Source organism: Arachis hypogaea, chromosome 4, assembly GCF_003086295.3.
Source record: "Arachis hypogaea cultivar Tifrunner chromosome 4, arahy.Tifrunner.gnm2.J5K5, whole genome shotgun sequence".
Taxonomy (NCBI): domain Eukaryota; kingdom Viridiplantae; phylum Streptophyta; class Magnoliopsida; order Fabales; family Fabaceae; genus Arachis; species Arachis hypogaea.
In genome coordinates this window covers 67,415,290-67,429,590 of record NC_092039.1, presented here as the reverse complement: position 1 = coordinate 67,429,590, position 14,301 = coordinate 67,415,290, and the positions used below count along the sequence as shown (strand labels likewise).

Sequence of the window (14,301 nt, the reverse complement as noted above, 5' to 3'; positions counted from 1 at the left end):
TTGATAACTCGGATCTGGGAAGGAAATTGGGTTTTAGGCTCTGCTACCTAAGCTCTTGAGTCCTAAGATCACAATTTACTTGGGTTCTTCTGTGAACCTTGCTGCATTTTACTTTAATTTTCTGTTTAAGCTTTCATTGCTTCCAATTCAATTCCTGCTATATTAACTGTGGCAATTCAATTTTTCTTTGTTTATATTCTGCAATCCCAATCCTCAAACCCCTTTTATTTTCAAGCCATTTATCTTTCTTGCCATTTAAGTTACTACAATTTATATTTCTTGCACTTTAAGTTTCAGTTATTTACTTTCTTGTTCTTTAAGATTCAGCAAGTTTACTTTCCTGCTCTTTAATTTAATGCAATTTCCCCTCTCCCTTTACATTTCAAGCAATTTATCTTCTGTTAAATACAACCCACTCAATCAAAACTTGATTCGCTTGACTAAATCAACCACTAAACTAAAATTGCTCAATCCTTCAATCCCTGTGGGATCGACCTCACTCATGTGAGTTATTATTACTTGATGCGACCCGGTACACTTGCCAGTGAGTTTTGTGTTGGATCGTTTTCCACACATCACCTTCTAGTGTAAGGATGTTCATCTCCTTGCATCATGGGCAAGTTGAATGCCAACCTTACATTTTCCGGACTAAAATCCAAGTATTTCCCCCGAACCATAGTAAGCCAATTCTTTGGGTCCGGGTTCACACTTTGGTCATGGTTCTTGGTGATCCATGCATTGGCATAGAACTCTTGAACCATTAAGATTCCGACTTGTTGAATGGGGTTGGTACGAACTTCCCAACCTCTTCTTCGGATCTCATGTCGGATCTCCGGATATTCACTCTTTTTGAGTTTAAAAGGGACCTCGAGGATCACCTTCTTCAAGGCCACAACTTCATAGAAGTGGTCTTGATGCACCCTTGAGATGAATCTCTCCATCTCCCATGACTCGGAGGTGGAAGCTTTTGCCTTCCCTTTCCTCTTTCTAGAGGTTTCTCCGGCCTTGGATGCCATAAATGGTTATGGAAAAACAAAAAGCAATGCTTTTACCACACCAAACTTAAAAGGTTTGCTCGTCCTCGAGCAAAAGAAGAAAGAAGAGAGTAGAAGAAGAAGAAATAGAGGAGATTTAAATGGCCTTGTGGTTCGGCCAAAGGGAGAGAAAGAGTGTTGAGGTTGTGTGAAAATGAGGGAGTGAAGATGGGTTTATATAGGGGTGGGGGGAGGGTTATGGTTCGGCTATGGGAGGGTGGGTTTTGGAGGGAAAGTGTTTTGAATTTGAATGGTGAGGTAGGTGGGGTTTTATGAAGGATGGATGTGAAAGGTGAAGAGAAAGATGGGAGTTGATAGGTGAGGGGTTTTTGGGGAAGAGGTGATTGGTGAATGGGTGAGGAAGAAGAGAGAGAGTGGTGGGGTAGGTGAGGATCCTGTGGGGTCCACAGATCCTGAGGTGTCAAGGAAAAGTCATCCCTGCACCAAGTGGCGAGCAAAAATGCTCTTTGTGCCAATTCTGGCGTTAAACGCCGGGCTGGTGCCCCTTTCTGGCGTTTAACGCCAAGTTCTTGCCCTTTACTGGCGTTTAACGCCAGTCTGGTGCCCCTTTCTGGCGTTAAACGCCCAGAATGGTGCCAGACTGGGCGTTAAACGCCCATCTGCTAGCCTTACTGGCGTTTAAACGCCAGCAAGATCTTCCTCTAGGGTGTGCTGTTTTTCTTTCTGTTTTTCATTCTGTTTTTGCTTTTTCAATCGATTTTGTGACTTCTCATGATCATCAACCTACAGAAAACATAAAATAACAAAGGAAAATAGATAAAATATAACATTGGGTTGCCTCCCAACAAGCGCTTCTTTAATGTCAGTAGCTTGACAGAGGGCTCTCATGGAGCCTCACAGATGCTCAGAGCAATGTTGGAACCTCCCAACACCAAACTTAGAGTTTGAATGTGGGGGTTCAACACCAAACTTAGAAGTTGGTTGTGGCCTCCTAACACCAAACTTAGAGTTTGACTGTGGGGGCTCTGTTTGGCTCTGTTTTGACAGAAGCTCTTCATGCTTCCTCTCCATGGTGACAGAGGGATATCCTTGAGCCTTAAACACAACGGATTCTTCATTCACTTGAATGATCAATTCTCCTCTTCAACATCAATCACAGCCTTTGCTGTGGCTAGGAAGGGTCTGCCAAGGATGATGGATTCATCCATGTACTTCCCAGTCTCTAGGACTATGAAATTAGCAGGGATGTAATGATCTTCAACCTTTACCAGAATATCCTCTACAAGTCCATAAGCTTGTTTTCTTGAGTTGTCTGCCATCTCTAGTGAGATTTTTGCAGCTTGCACCTCAAAGATCCCTAGCTTCTCCATTACAGAGAGAGGCATGAGGTTTACACTTGACCCTAGGTCACACAAGGCCTTCTTGAAGGTCATGGTGCCTATGGTACAAGGTATTGAAAACTTCCCAGGATCCTGTCTCTTTTGAGACAGTTTCTGCCTAGACAAGTCATCCAGTTCTTTGGTGAGCAAAGGGGGTTCATCCTCCCAAGTCTCATTTCCAAATAACTTGTCATTTAGCTTCATGATTGCTCCAAGGTATTTAGCAACTTGCTCTTCAGTGACATATTCATCCTCTTCAGAGGAAGAATACTCATCAGAGCTCATGAATGGCAGAAGTAAGTTAAATGGAATCTCTATGGTCTCATTTTGAGCCTCAGATTCCCATGGTTCCCCATTGGGGAACTCATTGGAGGCCAGTGGACATCCATAGAGGTCTTCCTCAGTGGCGTTCACTGCCTCTCCCTCCTCTCCAAATTCGGCCATGTTGATGGCCTTGCACTCTCCTTTTGGATTTTCTTCTGTATTGCTTGGAAGAGTACTAGGAGGGAGTTCAGTAATTTTCTTGCTCAGCTGACCCACTTGTGCCTCCAAATTTCTAATGGAGGACCTTGTTTCAGTCATGAAACGTTGAGTGGTTTTGATTAGATCAGAGACCATGGTTGCTAAGTCAGAGGTGTTCTGCTTAGAACTCTCTGTCTGTTGCTGAGAAGATGATGGAAAAGGCTTGCTATTGATAAACCTATTTCTTCCACCATTATTGTTATTGAAACCTTGTTGAGGTCTCTGTTGATCCTTCCATGAGAAATTTGGATGATTTCTCCATGAAGGATTATAGGTGTTTCCATAGGGTTCTCCCATGTAATTCACCTCTTCCATTGAAGGGTTCTCAGGATCATAAGCTTTTTCTTCAGATGAAGCCTCCTTAGTACTGCCTGGTGCATTTTGCATTCCAGACAGACTTTGAGAAATCATATTGACTTGCTGAGTCAATATTTTGTTCTGAGCCAATATGGCATTCAGAGTATCAATCTCAAGAACTCCTTTCTTCTAATTTGTCCCATTATTCACAGGATTCCTTTCAGAAGTGTACATGAATTGGTTATTTGCAACCATTTTAATTAGTTCTTGAGCTTCTGTAGGTGTCTTCTTTAGATGAAGAGATCCTCCAGCAGAGCTATCCAAAGACATCTTGGACAGTTCAGATAGACCATCATAGAAAATACCTATGATGCTCCATTCAGAAAGCATATCAGAGGGACACTTTCTGATTAATTGTTTGTATCTTTCCCAAGCTTCATAGAGGGATTCTCCTTCCTTCTGTCTGAAGGTTTGGACTTCCACTCTAAGCTTACTCAATTTTTGAGGTGGAAAGAACTTTGCCAAGAAGGCATTGACTTGCTTTTCCCAAGAGTTCAGGCTTTCTTTAGGTTGTGAGTCCAACCATATCCTAGCTCTGTCTCTTACAGCAAAAGGGAATAGCATAAGTCTATAGACCTCAGGGTCAACCCCATTAGTCTTGACAGTGTCACAGATTTGCAAGAATTCAGATAAAAACTGATGAGGATCTTACAATGGAAGTCCATGGAACTTGCAACTCTGTTGCATTAGAGAAACTAATTGAGGCTTAAGCTCAAAGTTGTTTGCTCCAATGGCAGGGATAGAGATGATTCTCCCATAGAAGTCGGGAGTAGGTGCAGTAAAGTCACCCAGCACCTTCCTTGCATTGTTGGCATTGTTGTTGTTTTCGGCTGCCATGTGTTCTTCTTCTTTGAAGATTTCTGTTAGGTCCTCTACAGAGAATTGTGCCTTAGCTTCTCTTAGCTTTTGATTCAAGGTCCTTTCAGGTTCAGGGTCAGCCTCAACAAGAATGCTTTTGTCTTTGCTCCTTCTCATAAGAAAGAGAAGAGAACAAGAAAATGTGGAATCCTCTATGTCACAGTATAGAGATTCCTTGAGGTGTCAGAGGAAAAGAAAAATGGAAGGCAGAAGTAGAAGAATTCGAATTTATCAAGAGAGATAGGGTTCGAATTGTTCATTGAGGAATAGTGTTAGTCCATAAATAGAAGGATGTGAGAAGAGGGGAAGTAATTTTCGAAAATTAAGTAAAAGATTTTGAAAACATTTTGAAAAATACTAATTGATTTTCGAAAATAAAAGTGGGAAAGAAATCAAGTGATTTTTGAAAAAGATTTTGAAATTAGAAATCAAGAAGATTTGATTTTGAAAATTAATGACTTGGCTATCAAGAAAAGATATGATTCAAACATTAAACCTTTCTCAACAGAAAAGGCAACATACTTGAAATGTTGAATCAAATCATTAATTGATAGCAAGTATCCTTGAAAATAGAAAGAAATTGATTTTGAAAAAGATTTGATTGAAAAGATTTGATTTGAAAAAGATTTGATTTGAAAAAGATTTGATTTTGAAAAGATTTTGAAAACTTAAAAAAAGTTGATTTGAAAACAAAATCTTCCCTCTTGTGCCATCCTGGCGTTAAACGCCCAGAATGGTGCACATTCTGGCGTTTAACGCCCAAATCACTACCCTTTTGGGCGTTAAATGCCCAGCCAGGCACCCTGGCTGGCGTTTAAACGCCAGTCTGTCTTCTTCACTGGGCATTTTGAACACCCAGCTTTTTCTGTGTAGTTCCTCTGCTGTATGTTCTGAATCTTCAATCCTCTGTATTATTGACTTGAAAAGGCACAAATTAAAAATATTTTTGGAGTTTTTTAATAATGAGGAATAATCAAAATGCAACTAAAATCAAATAACAATGCATGCAAGACACCAAACTTAGCAGTTTGTATACTACTGATACTGACAAAATGAGAATGCATATGAGACACATAAACACTCAAGTCAAAAGAATTTAAAGATGAGAGCAATGAAATCATCAAGAACATCCTGAAGATCACTTAAGACACATGAATGAATGCAAGAAGAACAGAAACATGCAATTGACACCAAACTTAAAATGGAAAAGAAAATATTTTTGGATTTTATGATTTTGTAAATTTTTTTTGGATTTTTCGAAAATTAAGTGGAAAAGAAAATAAAGGTATCAAAATTCTTAATGAGAATTCCAGGAATCATGCAATGTTAGTCTAAGACTCCGGTCCAGGAATTAGACATGGCTTCATAGCCAGCCAAGCTTTCAAAGAAAGCTCCGGTCCAAAACACTAGACATGGCCAACGGCCAGCCAAGCCTTAGCAGATCACTGCTCCAACAGCAAGATTGATAGAAATCAACAAGCTCTTGTGATGATAAGTTGAAACCTCGGTCCAATAAAATTAGATATGGCTTCACAGCCAGCCAGACTTCAATAGATCATCATGAAACTCTAGAATTCATTCTTAAAAATTCTGAAAAATACCTAATCTAAGCAACAAGATGAACCATCAGTTGTCCAAACTCAACAATCCCCAGCAACGGCGCCAAAAACTTGGGTGGATGAAATTTTGATCACTACAACTTCGCACAACTAACCAGCAAGTGTACTGGGTCGTCCAAGTAATAAACCTTACGCGAGTAAGGGTCGATCCCACAGAGATTGTTGGTATGAAGCAAGCTATGGTCACCTTGTAAATCTTAATCAGGCAAACTCAAATGGTTATGGATGATGAATAAAACATAAAGATAAAGATAGAGATACTTATGTAATTCATTGGTGGGAATTTCAGATAAGCGTATGAAGATGCTTGGTCCCTTCCGTCTCTCTGCTTTCCTACTGTCTTCATCCAATCCTTCTTACTCCTTTCCATGGCAAGCTGTATGCAAGGGTTTCACCGTTGTCAGTGGCTACCTCCCGTCCTCTCAGTGGAAATGTTCAACGCACCCTGTCACAGCACGGCTATCCAGCTGTCGGTTCTCGATCATGTCGGAATAGAATCCAGTGATTCTTTTGCGTCTGTCACTAACGCCCCACAATCGCAAGTTTGAAGCTCGTCACAGTCATTCAATGATTGAATCCTACTCAGAATACCACAGACAAGTTTTAGACCTTCCGGATTCTCTTGAATGCCGCCATCAATTCTAGCTTATACCACGAAGATTCCGGTTAAAGAACCCAAGAGATATCCACCCAATCTAAGGTAGAACGGAGGTGGTTGTCAGGCACACGTTCATAGGCGAGAATGATGATGAGTGTAACGGATCATCACATTCATCAAGTTGAAGAACAAGTGATATCTTGGAACAAGAACAAGCGAAATTGAATAGAAGAACAGTAGTAATTGCATTAATACTCGAGGTACAGTAGAGCTCCACACCTTAATCTATGGTGTGTAGAAACTCCACCATTGAAAATACATAAGAACAAGGTCTAGGCTTGGCCATGAGGCCAGCCTCCCAATGATCTAAGAACTAGATGTCCAAAGATGAAAATACAATAGTAAAAGGTCCTACTTATATAGAACTAGTAGCCTAAGGTTTACAAAGATGAGTAAATGACATAAAAATCCACTTCCGGACCCACTTGGTGTGTGCTTGGGCTGAGCATTGAAGCATTTTCGTGTAGAGACTTCTCTTGGAGTTAAACGCCAGCTTTTGTGCCAGTTTGGGCGTTTAACTCCCATCCTTGTGCCAGTTCCGGCGTTTAACGCTGGGAATTCTGAAGGTGACTTTGAACGCCGGTTTGGGCCATCAAATCTTGGGCAAAGTATTGACTATCATATATTGCTGGAAAGCCCAGGATGTCTACTTTCCAACGCCATTGAGAGCGCGCCAGTTGGGCTTCTGTAGCTCCAGAAAATTAACTTCGAGTGCAGGGAGGTCAGAATCCAACAGCATCTGCAGTCCTTTTCAGCCTCTGAATCAGATTTTTGCTCAGGTCCCTCAATTTCAGCCAGAAAATACCTGAAATCACAGAAAAACACACAAACTCATAGTAAAGTCCAGACAAGTGAATTTTAACTAAAAACTAATAAAAATATACTAAAAACTAACTAGAACATACTAAAAACATACTAAAAACAATGCCAAAAAGCGTACAAATTATCCGCTCATCAACCAGCCAGTGTACTGGGTCATCCAAGTAATACCTTATGTGAGTAAGGGTTGATCCCACAGATATTGTTGGTATGAAGCAAGCTATGGTCATCTTGTAAATCTCAGTCAGGCGGATTATAATTGATTATGGATTTTCGAATAATAATAAATAATAAACAGGAAATAAAGATTAATTTACATAGCATAGAAATACTTATGTAAATTAATGGTGGGAATTTCAGATAAGCGTATGGAGATACTGTGCCCTTTCTTTTTCTACTTTTCTACTTCTTCCTTCAATCCTTCTTACTCCTTTCCATGGCAAGCTGTATGTAAGGCATCACCGTTGTCAATGGCTACATCCCATCCTCTCAGTGAAAATGGTCCTATGCTCTGTCACAGCACGGCTAATCATCTATCGGTTTTCAATCAGGTTGGAATAGAATCCCTTGATTCTTTTACGTCTGTCACTAACGCCCAGCCTTCAGGAGTTTGAAGCTCGTCACAGTCATTCAATACCGGAATCCTACTCGAAATACCACAGACAAGGTTAGACTTTCCAAATTCCTGGAATCCTACTCGGAATACCACAGACAAGGTTAGACTTTCTGGATTCCCATGAATGTCGCCATCTATTTAGCTTATACCACGAAGATTCTGTTGGGGAATCTAAGAGATATGCGCCCGGCCTAAGATAGAACGGAAGTGGTTGTCAGTCACGCGCGTTCATAGGTGAGAATGATGATGAGTGTCATGGATCATCACATTCATCAAGTTATTGTGCAATGTATATCTTGGAATAAGAATAAAGAGAATTGAATAGAAACAGTAGTAATTGTATTAAAACTTGAGGTACATTAGAGCTCCACACCCTTCATCTATGGTGTGTAGAAACTCCACCGTTGAAAATACATAAGTGAAAGGTTCAGGCATGGCCGAATGGCCAGCCCCCAAAACATGATCAATAGCCTCCTAAGATGAAGAATAAAACAAAACTGAGACCAAAGATGTCTAATACAATAGTAAACTATCCTATTTATACTAGACTAGCTACTAGGGTTTACATGAGTAAGTCATTGATGTATAAATCCACTTCCGGGGCCCACTTGGTGTATGTTTAGGCTGAGCTTGATCTATCCACGAGCTGAGGCTTCTCTTGGAGTTGAACGCCAAGTTGTAGCGTGTTTCTGGCGTTCAACTCCGAGTTGTGACGTGTTTCTGTCGTTTAACTCTAGATAGCAGCATGTACTTGGTGTTGAGCGCCACTTTACGTCATCAATTCCCGAATAAAGTATGGATTATTATATATTTCTGGAAATCTCTGGATGTCTACTTTCCAACGCCATTGTGAGCGCGCCATTTGGAGTTCTGTAGCTCCAGAAAATCTATTTTGAGTGCAGGGAGGTCAGATTCCAACAACATCAGCAGTCCTTTTGTCAGCCTTTTTCAGAGTTTTGCTCAAGTCCCTCAATTTCAGCCAAAAATTACCTGAAATCACAGAAAAACACACAAACTCATAGTAAAGTCTAGAAATGTGAATTTATCATCAAAACTAATGAAAACATCCCTAAAAGTAGCTTGAACTTACTAAAAACTACCTAAAAACAATGCCAAAAAGCGTATAAATTATCCGCTCATCACAACACCAAACTTAAATTGTTGCTTGTTCCCAAGGAACTGAAAATCAAATAGGATAAAAAGAAGAGAATATACTATAAATTCCAAAATATCAATGAATATTAATTCTAATTAGATGAGCGGGACTTGTAGCTTTTTGCCTCTGAACAATTTTGGCATCTCACTTTTTCCTTTGAAGTTCAGAATGATTGGCTTCTCTAGGAACTTAGAATTTCGGATAGTGTTATTGACTTTCCTAGTTAAGTATGTTGATTCTTGAACACAGCTACTTTTATGAGTCTTGGCCGTGGCCCTAAGCACTTTGTTTTCCAGTATTACCACCGGATACATAAATGCCACAGACACATGACTGGGTGAACCTTTTCAGATTGTGACTCAGCTTTGCTAGAGTCCCCAGTTAGAGGTGTCCAGAGCTCTTAAGCACACCCTTTTGCTTTGGATCACGACTTTAACCACTCAGTCTCAAGCTTTTCACTTGGACCTGCATGACACAAGCACATGGTTAGGGACAGCTTGATTTAGCCGCTTAGACCTGGATTTTATTTCCTTGGGCCCTCCTATCCATTGATGCTCAAAGCCTTGGATCCTTTTTACCCTTGCCTTTTGGTTTTAAAGGCTATTGGCTTTTTCTGCTTGCTTTTTCTTTTTCTTTCTATTTTTTTTTGCTATTTTTTTTCGCAAGCTTTTTACTTTTCACTGCTTTTTCTTGCTTCAAGAATCAATTTTCATGATTTTTCAGATTGTCAACAACATTCCTCTTTGTTCATCATTCTTTCAAGAGCCAACAATTTTAACATTCATAAACAACAAGATCAAAAATATGCACTGTTCAAGCATTCATTCAGAAAACAGAAAGTATTGTCACCACATCAATATAATTGAACTAAATTCAATGATAAATTTGAAATTCATGTACTTCTTGTTCTTTTGAATTTAGAAACATTTTTCATTTAAGAGAGGTGAAGGATTAATGGAATTATTCATAGCTTTAAGACATAGTTACTAACTACTAATGATCATGAAGTAGAGACACAAAACATAGATAAACATATAACATAAAAAACCGAAAAGCAGAAAGAAATAAGAACAAGAAATGAATCCACCTTAGTGACATCTTCTTCTTGAAGGACCAACAATGTCCTTAAGCTCTTCTATGTCCCTTCCTTGCCTTTGTTGCTCCTCCCTCATTGCTCTTTGATCTTCTCTTATTTCATGGAGAATGATGGAGTGCTCATGATGTTCCACCCTTAATTGTTCCACATTGTGGCTCAAATCTTCTAAGGAAGTGTTGAGTTGTTCCTAATAGTTGTTGGGAGGAAAGTGCATCCCTTGAGGCATCTCAGGGATTTCTTGATGATGAGCTTCCTCATGCATCTCTTTAGATCCGTGGAGGGTCTCTCTTGCTTGCTCCATCCTCTTCTTGGTGATGGGCTTATCCTCTTCAATGGAGATGTCTCCTTCTATGATAACTCCAGCTGAGTAACATAGATGGCAAATAAGGTGAGGAAAAGCTAGCCTTGCCATGGTGGAGGGCTTTTCGGCTATTTTGTAGATTTCATTGGAGATGACTTCATGAACTTCTACTTCCTCTCCAATCATGATGCTATGAATCATGATGGCCCGATCCGCAGTAACTTCAGATCGGTTGCTAGTGGGAATGATGGAGCGTTGAATGAACTCCAACCATCCTCTAGCCACAGGCTTGAGGTCCAGTCTTCTTAGTTGAACTGGCTTGCCTTTGGAGTCTCTTTTCCATTGAGCTCCTTCCACACATATGTCCATTAGGACTTGGTCCAATCTTTGATTAAAGTTGACCCTTCTAGTGTAGGGGCGTACATCTCCTTGCATCATGGGCAAGTGGAACGCCAACCTCACATTCTCCGGACTAAAATCTAAGTATTTCCCCCGAACCATTGCGAGATAATTCTTTGGACTCAGGTTCATACTTTGATCATGGTTCCTAGTGATCCATGCATTGGCATAGAACTCTTGAACCATTAAGATTCCAACTTGTTGCATGGGGTTGGTTAGGACTTCCCAACCTCTTATTCGGATTTCATGTCGGATCTCCGGATACTCATTTTTCTTAAGTTTGAAAGGGACCTCAAGGATCACCTTCTTCTTTGCCACAACATCATAGAAGTGGTCTTGATGGCTTTTGGAGATGAATCTTTCCATCTCCCATGACTCGGAGGTGGAAGCTTTTATCTTCCCTTTTGCTTTTCTAGAGGATTCTCCGGCCTTAGGTGCCATTGATAGCAATGGAAAAACAAAAAGCTTATGCTTTTACCACACCAAACTTAAAATATTGCTCGCCCTTGAGAAAGAGAAGAAAGAAGAGAAGAAGAAGAAAAAGAAAATATGGAGGAGAAGGGGGAGTGTAGGTTCGGTTATTTAGGGTGGGATTGGGTAGGAAAGTGCTTTTGAATTTTGAAGGTAGGTGGGGTTTATGGAGAAGAGTGGATGGATGTGAGTGGTGAAGTGGGTAATTGGGAAGAGAGATTGAAGTTGTTGGGAAGTGTGATGTGGGGAAGAGTGTTATAGGATTAGGAGGTAAGGTGGGAATATGTTAGGTGGGGATCCTGTGGGGTCCACAGATCCTGAGGTGATCCTGTGGGGTGCACAGATCCTGAGGTGTCAAGGAATCACATCCCTGCACCAAATAGACATACAAAATGCCTTTTCATACCATTCTGGCGTTTAAACGCCGAGGTGATGCACGTTATGGGCGTTCAACGCCCATGTGTAGCATGTTTTGGGCGTTCAACGCCCATGTATAGCATGTTTCTGGCGTTGAACGCCAGTTCCATGCTTGTTACTGGCGTTCAGTGCCAGTTTTCCTCAAGGCACATTCCTGGCGTTCAAATGCCAGAATGTTGCTTGTTTCTGGCGTTCAGCGCCAGATTCATGCTCTGTTCTGGCATTGAACGCCAGCCAGATGCTTCTTACTGGCGTTGAACGCCAGTCTGTCCTCCCTCCAGGGTGTGATTTTTCTTCTGCTATTTTTGATTGTGTTTTTAATTTTTATAATTTTTTTCGTGACTCCACATGATCATGCACCTAAGAAAACACAAAATAATAATTAAATAAAAATAAAATTAGATAAATAAAAATTGGGTTGCCTCCCAACAAGCGCTCTTTTAATGTCATTAGCTTGACAGTGGGCTCTCATGGAGCCTCACAGGTGATCAGGTCAATGTTGTATAGTCCCAACACCAAACTTAGAGTTTGGATATGGGGTCTTAACACCAAACTTAGAGTTTGGTTGTGGCCTCCCAACACCAAACTTAGAGTTTGACTGTGGGGGCTCTTCTTGACTCTGAACTGAGAGAAGCTCTTTATGCTTACTCTCTTTTGTCACAGAGGGATGGCCATGTGCCTTAAACACAAGGTAGTCCCTATTCAATTGAAGGACTAATTCACCTCTGTTGACATCTATCACAGCTCCTGCTGTAGCTAGGAAAGGTCTTCCAAGGATGATGCATTCATCCTCTTCCTTCCTAGTATCTAAGATTATGAAATCAGCAGGGATGTAAAGGCCTTCAACCTTTACTAACACGTCCTCTACTATTCCATAAGCTTGTCTCAATGACTTGTCTATCAATTGTAATGAGAACAGGGCAGGTTGTACCTCAATGATCCCTAGCTTCTCCATTACAGAGAGTGGCATAAGATTTATCCCTGACCCCAGATTACATAGAGCTTTCTCAAAGGTCAATGTGCCTATGGTACAAGGTATTAAGAACATGCCAGGATCTTGTCTCTTTTGAGGTAAAATTTGCTGAATCCAGGTGTCTAGTTCACCAATGAGCAAGGAAGGTTCACTTTCCCAAGTCTCATTACCAAACAACTTGGCATTCAGCTTTATGATAGCTCCTAAATATTGAGCAACTTGCTCTCCAGTCACATCTTCATCCTCCTCAGAGGAAGAATAGTTTTCAGAGCTCATGAATGGCAGAAAGAGATTTAATGGAATCTCTATGGTCTCTATATGAGCCTCAGATTCCTTTGGATCCTTAATAGGAAACTCCTTCTTACTTGAGAGATGTCCCAGGAGGTCTTCCTCACTAGGATTTTCGTCCTTCTCCTCCCTTGTGCATTCGGCCATATTGATTACATCAATGGCCTTGCACTCTCCTTTTGGATTTTCTTATGTATTGCTTGGGAGAATACTGGGAGGAGTTTCAATGACTTTCTTACTCAACTGGCCCACTTGTGCCTCCAGATTTCTGATGGAGGATCTTGTTTCACTCATGAAACTGAAAGTGGCCGTTGACAGATCAGAGACTAGATTGGCTAAATTAGAAGTGTTTTGTTCAGAATTCTCTGTCTGTTGCTGAGAAGATGATGGAAAAGGCTTGCTATTGCTCAGCCTATTGCGTCCACCATTGTTAAAGCCTTGTTGAAGCTTTTGTTGATCTTTCCATGAGAAATTTGGATGATTTCTCCATGATGAATTATAGGTGTTTCCATAAGGTTCACCCATGTAATTAACCTCTGCCATTGCAGGGTTCTCAGGATCATAAGCTTCTTCAGAAGCTGCCTCTTTAGTACTGTTGGATGCATTTTGCCATCCATTCAGACTTTGAGAGATCATGTTGACTTGCTGAGTCAACACTTTGTTCTGAGCCAATATGGCATTCAGAGCATCAATTTCAAGAACTCCCTTCCTCTGAGGTGTCCCATTATTCACGGAATTCCTCTCAGAAGTGTACATGAATTGGTTATTTGCAACCATGTCAATAAGTTCTTGAGCCTCTTCAGGCGTTTTCTTTAGGTGAATAGATCCACCTGCAGAATGGTCTAATAACATTTTCGAAAACTCAGATAGACCATAATAGAATATATCTAATATGGTTCATTCTAAAAACATGTCAGATGGACACCTTTTGGTCAACTGCTTGTATCTTTCCCAAGCTTCATAGAGGGATTCACCATCTTTTTGTTTGAAGGTCTGAACATCCACTCTAAGCTTGCTCAGCTTTTGAGGAGGAAAAAATTTCTCCAAGAAGGCCGTGACCAGCTTATCCCAGGAGTCCAAGCTATCCTTAGGTTGTGAATCCAACCATATTCTAGCTCTGTCTCTTACAGCAAAAGGGAAAAGCATGAGCTTGTAGACTTCAGGATCAACTCCATTCGTCTTAACAGTCTCACAAATCTGTAAGAACTCAGTTAAAAACAGGTAAGGATCTTCAGATGGAAGTCCATAAAACTTGCAGTTCTGTTGCATTAAAGCAACTAGTTGAGGCTTAAGCTCAAAATTATTGGCTCCAATGGTAGGAATGGAGATGCTTCTTCCATCAAATTTGGACGTTGGCTTTGTGAAGTCACCAAGCGT

The 14,301-nt window shown here is 40.6% G+C and overlaps 2 non-coding genes across 2 annotated transcripts; both read left to right on the top strand.

Annotated features, from left to right (window-relative positions):
* Positions 1 to 3,577: 3,577 nt before the first annotated feature.
* LOC112798596 (small nucleolar RNA R71) lies at positions 3,578 to 3,685 on the top strand. Its single transcript, XR_003200202.1, has one exon. It is a non-coding gene; the product is annotated as a small nucleolar RNA R71 (small nucleolar RNA).
* Positions 3,686 to 13,834: 10,149 nt separating this feature from the next.
* Positions 13,835 to 13,938, top strand: LOC112798354 (small nucleolar RNA R71). Its single transcript, XR_003199969.1, has one exon. It is a non-coding gene; the product is annotated as a small nucleolar RNA R71 (small nucleolar RNA).
* The last annotated feature ends 363 nt before the right edge of the window (positions 13,939 to 14,301 follow it).